This window comes from Callithrix jacchus, chromosome X, assembly GCF_049354715.1.
Source record: "Callithrix jacchus isolate 240 chromosome X, calJac240_pri, whole genome shotgun sequence".
Lineage (NCBI taxonomy): Eukaryota > Metazoa > Chordata > Mammalia > Primates > Cebidae > Callithrix > Callithrix jacchus.
This window is the reverse complement of record NC_133524.1, coordinates 62,977,020-62,984,383: the sequence shown is the minus strand read 5'-3', so window position 1 is coordinate 62,984,383 and position 7,364 is coordinate 62,977,020.

Below are 7,364 nucleotides of genomic sequence, written 5' to 3'. Positions count from 1 at the left end.
TCAGGTCTTTGCTATTGTAAACAGTGCAGCAATGAACATTTGTGTGCATGTGTCCTTATAGTAGAACGATTTATAGTCCTTTGGATAGATACCCAGTAATGGGATTAATGGGTCAAATGGAATTTCTATTTCTAGGTCCTTGAGGAATCGCCACACTTCCTTCATATGTTTGTTGGCCTCCTGTATGTCTTCTTTTGTAAAGGAACACTTTTCAAAAGATGATATTTATATAGCCAACACACATATGAAAAAACTAATCATCACTGGTCATTAGAGACATGCAAATCAAAACCACAATGAAATACCATCTCATGCAAATTAGAATGGCAATTATTAAATGTCAGGAAACAACGCATTCTGGAGAGGATGTAGAGAAATAGGAACGCTTTTACATTGTAGTGGGAGTGTAAATTAGTTCAACCACTGTGGAAGACAGTGTGGCAATTCCTCAAGGATCTAGAACAAGAAACACAATTTAACCCAGAAATCTCATTACTGGGTATATACCCAAAGGATTATAAATCATTCTATTAAAAAGACACATGCACACATATGTCTATTGCAGCACTGTGCACAATAGCAAAGACTTGAAACCAACCTAAATGCCCATTAATGATAGACTGGTTAAAGAAAATGTGGCACATATCCATCATAAAATACTATGCAGCCATAAGAAAGGATGAGTTCATGTCATTTGCAGGGACATGAATAAAGCTGGAAACCATCATTCTCAGCAAACTAACCAAAGAACAGAAAGCAAAACACCACATGTTCTCACTTATGAATGGAAGTTGAACAATGAGAATGCATGGACACAAGGAGGGGAACATCACTCACTGGGGCCTGTCAGGGGGATTGGGGGCTAGGGGAGAGATAGCATTAGGAGAAATACCTAAGGTAGATCATGTGTTGATTGATGCAGCAAATCACCATGGCACTTGTATACCTATGTAACAAACCTGCACGTTGTGTACATGTACCTCAGACCTAAAGAAAAATTTTTTAAAAATTTACTGGCATTTTGAGCTCTTGAAATCAAGTTGAATAATAGTTGACAATAATACCGCAAATGGTCCTCACAGCACCTGCTTTTTAAAATAGTGGCTCTATAAAATGAAGTCAAGACCTACACCACTGGGTGAAGTATAAATATGCAAGTTTTTTACACCCTGACAACTGTCATAAGTCCCATTCCTCAAGTCTTGTGGCTTTCGTCTACTGATGAGATTCAGACTGAGTACTGTTCGCTAGGAGAAATACAGTCATTTCAAAGCCTAGGTTGCATATATACAGAATCTCATAGATAAAAGGACCCTAGAGGTCATTTGGATTAGCCAGTTACATTGTTGGAGTACCTCACATTTCAGTTCTGATTAGGGATAGTAAAGTGATTTATCATCTTTACCTGGCAGTATGTAGGCAAAAAGACATTCTGTGGCTGAAAGTTTTCTTGAGTTGAAGAGTACTTCCTATTCAGAATTATGAGGTAACAGGCTGATTTTTTTTTTTTTTGCCTATATTCTTCTTTTCTGGGCCTCTTCAGTTTGAAAACTGTAGTATTTTACTCAGCTGAGGTCCACTTTGGCTAAATTATAACCAGTGAATTAGGGTACTAAAATCTTCTAAATAGCAGTAAGCTTTATAGTCTGGAAGTGAATATCTATAACTGGAAAGTACTATATGGTTTGTTTTTTCTTGGTCAATAATCTGCCATAATCTATGAAATTTATTACATTTGTGGTATTTTCTCAAAGACTGTCTCCTGGCTGTTAGATTATCATTTATTCCATTCACATTTATTCTGTTGGCAGCAGTGTTTATTGATTCCCCATCCCTCTGCTTTTCATTTACAGGATGAGACACACAGGCACTGTACTGAAGCTAATTTGGCAGAGATAAAGTCACTGCTATCTAGGAAGACAGTGAATTATGACTCTTATCATGTCAGTGAGGTAAGCCTATAAATTCATTTTTGAGACTTTACTGCATTTGTGTGTATCATTTCAAAAGAAGAATGATAGATGACCACTGACACTGAGAATATTATTCATGCTGGGATTCAAGAATACTTAAATTCTTATCTTGGCTTTTCCACTAATTTAGTCTATGTGGTGTTTCTGTCTTGGCTTCCTGAACTAAAATAGAAGTTATTATATCCCTCTTTCCGATAGTAATATCATAATTTATTTGTCATGTGGTATTTTCCTTTGCTCTAGTAACTAAAAAATTGCCAATATAAAATTAGCCATTGTGTAAAATTGTGATGATTTAGTAATAGTTTTTCATGTATCCAAAATTTCTCCTCTTGCTGTATTATCCCTCGGTATTGTGTACAAAGCCTTTTCTCCTAAATACAATAACTAAATTCTAAGCCTTCTATGTACACAAGTGCAAGTTATAAACCTGAGGCTTAGAATTTAAGTTATGGTATTTAGAGGAGTTTATTTATAATTCTTTCTCTTTTTTCTTCTTTTCAGCCAGTCAGTTCTAAACTTCCAAGTTTGATAACAAAGGAAGTTGAAACTTTACTCAGTATGGACGTCATGGCAGAAATAGATGTAAGCTCCATTTTTCTCCTCTTCTTTATTGCTTTTTATATACCACCTAGTTGTAAGGCCCTGTATTGTATCTGTATAATGAAAATTGAGGTAATAGGAGGTTAATAGCAGGAAAACTTTTCAGTTAAGTGAATGAAGTGAGATGACTTATGGTATGCCATCCATATCTTCTTATTGCTTTACTCATGCTTTTCCTCTGCCTTCATATTGACTAATTAAGGCCAAGTCTAGTCTCAGTAAAAAAAATTTTCAATATTTTACTGTTTCTCTATACATACAAGATATGTCAGAGAACTGTTTGATGAAGTAGAAATTCTTTGTTCACACATTTGCAAATGGCTACTGATAAAATAGTTAACATATTCTCTTAAGTAAATTGTTGTGTTTTTTGGCAGTTGCTTTCTTTATAAACTATACAAACAGGAATCTTACTCTGTCTCCAATTATAAGATCACAAACTGGAGTACATGTCTGACTCATTGGGCTTTTACTTCATTTACTATGTTGAAAAACAAAACTTTCTTAAAATTTGTAGCCAAGGAGACTGTGGAGAGTACTTAAGGAAGTATTTTAAGACACTTGTTGGACAAAAATAAATATATATATGTATATGTGTGTGTGTGTGTGTGTGTGTGTGTGTGTGTGTGTGTGTATGAATGGATTAATCATTCATTGCCACATTATTTGTCTGCTTGATTTTCTTTAATATTACTTTATATCCTAGGGTATCTTTTATGCTATAATTTTTACCATCTTTTTATACCATAATTTCATGGCTATGGGTTACATTTAAATGAAAACATTTGATAAACAGAGAACCTGTACATTTTAGACTGTGATATGAATAAGTGTCTAAACATTAAATATACTACTGGTTAAATATGGTAACCATAGGTAATCATAACCAAATTTTAGCCGTCTGAAGAAATCATGCATTCTGACTGGACAGAGTCAGACAGTAAATAGCCACAATTATGACTGGAAATTGTAAGAGGACCAAAAATATAGGATATCTGCTTTGTAAAATTGTCTTTTTAAAGCTCTTCCTCAACTTCCTGTGAATAGCAAGGAAATCTAGTTCCTAGTGGATAATTGTCTTTAACATTGTTCTTACAAATCTATTTCTTAGCTTAGCGAGGTATTATTATTGGTGTTGCTATCTTAAGACAAATGCTAAAACCCTTCTACTTTCCGATAACTGTTTTCTCCTGCTATGAAAGATCTCCAGATGGAATCATTTTTTTGTCATTGACAAAAAATAGGACTAGACCCTGCTAAGCATTGATTCTTGTTAAATTGCTTAGGCAAGATGACTTGAAAGAAGTGTTATCTTCTTTCTGCCAGACAGACTAGGCATGTTTGATGAGTCACATCATGCAGGTTCAAACACTCATGTTTAAATCCAGTATTTACTACATTTGCTTCTGTCTTGGCAGAAAACATTGGTCAGTATTAGTTCAAGCAAAATGACAACTGGATCCACATTGTACAGTTGCCTCTTACTGTACTAGCAATTGATTTTCTGCCCCATCTAAAGATCAGTTAGCAAAGACAACTACCACTTGTACAAATTTTTTAAAAGTGTAAACATTCTTTAATCAATTTTGTTGTTAATCTCTAAAGATACAGGTTTTCTACCTAAAGAGTTTAACTGCATCTCTAAGAATGATTGGCTGCTAAAGACATCAGTGTTTTCTCTTCCTATCTAGAGTCTAAGTGTAAAGAAAAATGAAGGAGAGATAACTCCTCATGAAGCCAAAGGAAAAAGAAGTATGAAAACATATTTGTGGAGAAATCAGAAGACTAAGACCTATGTCTTAGTCCCAACTGCAGAGTTTACTATCCAGGTGACCATGGGCAAGTCACTAAACTATCTGAACCCAAATCTATTGTTGTGTAAACCAATGATGGTAATAACTGCTTTTCTTGCTTTGTGAGCTCTCACAAATATTAAATAAGGTAGAATATGAAAAGGCTTGAAAACTACTTATAAACTTAAAAGATAATATATTATCATGCCTCTGATTTTAAGATGACAAAATTTAGAAAAATAAAATCATCAAACAGATGTACTGTAATGACGTTGGGGTTTTCACGATATTCAAATAAGTTATTTCTCAGAAAGTAGCATCTTTGTTCTTTACTAAGTCTAGTCCTCCACAGTCAGCTTTAGATTTTTATGAGAAGTGCATCCTGCAAATATCTATATTCTAAGACATTAATGCTATTCCTAAATCCAAAACAAGATTTTGACATAATTATGCCACAGATTTTTATTCTTCTCCTATAGAAGCATCAAAAGGATTGAAACAGTAGATATATTGATGAAGGCTGATAGGAGCATCTAAGATTTTCTGAGCCCAAGATGTATCCTTCTGCACAGCCTTGTAACAATTCAAATTGCTTTTCTTCCATGTTTCTCTTGGCAGAGAAAAATGCCATCATACTTACTGCTCTTTTGGATTCTTCATGCAGTGGCTTCCCATTTGCTCTGGAAACAGTGCCTCAGTGCTGGGTATATGTATGCACCATGTGTGCATGCATAGGTGTTGGTGCAACTCGTCAGCAGGTGTGCAGCAGGCAAGCTTGAAGGCGGCCCATGCTTCTCTGTTGTCACACAACTCCTTTCCCTGTTTCCCTTCAGTTGTCCTCTGTGGTATTTTCACAGTCTGTTAGTGGAGGCCGAGCTGTTAAGGTATGAAAATACAGCCCCAGATGGGGATTTCATCATGGGAAGGACCAACCACTGCCTACCTGATCTTGGAGATCAGGTTGAGATGTGGATCTCCTCATGGGAAGCTTGAACCAGGCTAGAAAAGCTTTCTGCCAAAGATACAACAATATACAAAGTCCTCTTCTCTTCTCACCCCCCTCTTTCCCTCAAGTCTTAGTTGGTTTGAGAGGCAAGGATATGGATCCAGGATGCTGTTTCAGGGTCACCTGCCTGTTACCACACCCCTATCCAACTGGGTGGTGGGTGAAGGTATGAGACAGGCAGGGAGACTAGGTGATGAGTGGCTGCAAGGAGTCATATAGCTTGAGTGTGGGTGAGGGTCTGCCTGCCTGTTTCTGTCTGGGTGTCTGAGTTCCAAAAATTGTGTGTTGTTTGTTCCTCCTCATCCTCTTCTGAGACTGTTGTTTTTTAAAAGCTTGATTGTGGGAGAAAAGCTTGTGTGAAATTCCCTCTTCAACTCCTCACCCCCAAAAAAATAAAAGGGGGCATAAACTTTATTCCACTGGAGAAGACCTGGAGGTGGGTGGAGCCAGCCTGCCGAGAAGCATAGTGCATCTGGGTCTGGGACTTCATTAGAGCTTGCTTTTCAGTATCTACTTTCTGTGCACATGGGAGTGCTCCATTTCCTAGCAGAGCAGAGCGAAGTCTCTGCCAGGTGCCCACACCACATGCCTAAGGATGGCATTTTGTCTGAGGGCCTCATTAGGCCAAGACTGCTGCTGTTGGTACCAGTCTCCTGAGACACTGCCACCCTGCAGCCCATGCATGCCCAGCTGTTCTTACTGCTTAGTAGCCTTGAAGCAGCATATCTCCACTGTCCCTGGCAGGCTCATGAGAGGCTTTCTTTATAACCCCTGCTTTCCTGACTTCCTCACCTCTCCAACACACTGGGTAACCCTTCCCAGTTCCCCAGCAGGGGCTTCATGGGCCCCCATCAATGGGTCTGGGACTGTGCCTGCCAGAGTCATCCTGCTCTTACTCTAGGCAACCTCACTTGGCAATTTAAATGTCTCAAGTACCTTGTCCCCCTTCTCAAGAACAAATCTTTTCTGTGCATATCCTTGGAGGCAAGATGAACTCCTTGCAGAGGCCAGAGCAAGTGCAAGTCTTGGAGTTCAGGCAGAGGGGTCCATGGCTTTCCCAGCCCAGGGAGGGTATCAGTATCATTCATTTTCTCTCCCCTCACTGGTATGGGTTCAGAGCAATGCCTAGAGCCCCTCTCTGCTCCGCTGCCTAGTTGGGTGGCAGTGGCTACCTCTCAGTCCCAATAGTCCCTGCTCCTCTTAGAACCCAAGCCTGAGGGTGGCCATGGTGGGAAATGGGCATGAGACTAAATACCTCCCCAAATTCAATCTGAGCCCAGCAGTAGAGAATGGTAGGGTTGCCAGAGCTCAGAAGTGCAACCTGATTACCCACCACACCCTGCCTTGCCATACCTTTCCTTTGTTCACTTGGGTGAATGCAAGAGCAGCAGTGGCTGCCCTTCCCACCTGGACAGTGGTGTGTCTAGAAAGCAAGCTGGGTGAATGTTTGTGGTGGGGCCTTATGGTGTCTAGGAGGAGATAAAGATGATTAGGTTTTTTCTTATTGTATAAATGAATATTTGTATGATTAAATTAACACACACCAAAAAAAAAGCTGTTAAAAAAAATGTGGCACATATACACCATGGAATACTATGCAGGCATGAAAAAGAATGAGTTCATGTCCTTTACAGGGAAGCTGGAAACCATCATTCTCAACAAACTGACACAAGAACAGAAAACCAAACACCACATGTACTCACTCATAAGTGGGTGTTGAACAATGAGAACACATGGACACAGGGAGGGGAACATCATGCACCAGATCCCGCTGGGTGGTGGGAGAGCTAGGGGAGGGATAGCAGGGGGTGGGGGAATTGGGGAGGGATAACATTAGGAGAAAGAACTATCATAGATGACAGGGGGATTGTTGCAGCAAACCACCATAGCACGTGTATACCTATGTAACAAACCTACACGACCTGCACAGGTACCCCAGAATATTTAAAGTACTAAAAAAAAAAAGAACTAGAGGGACAAGATCAAACA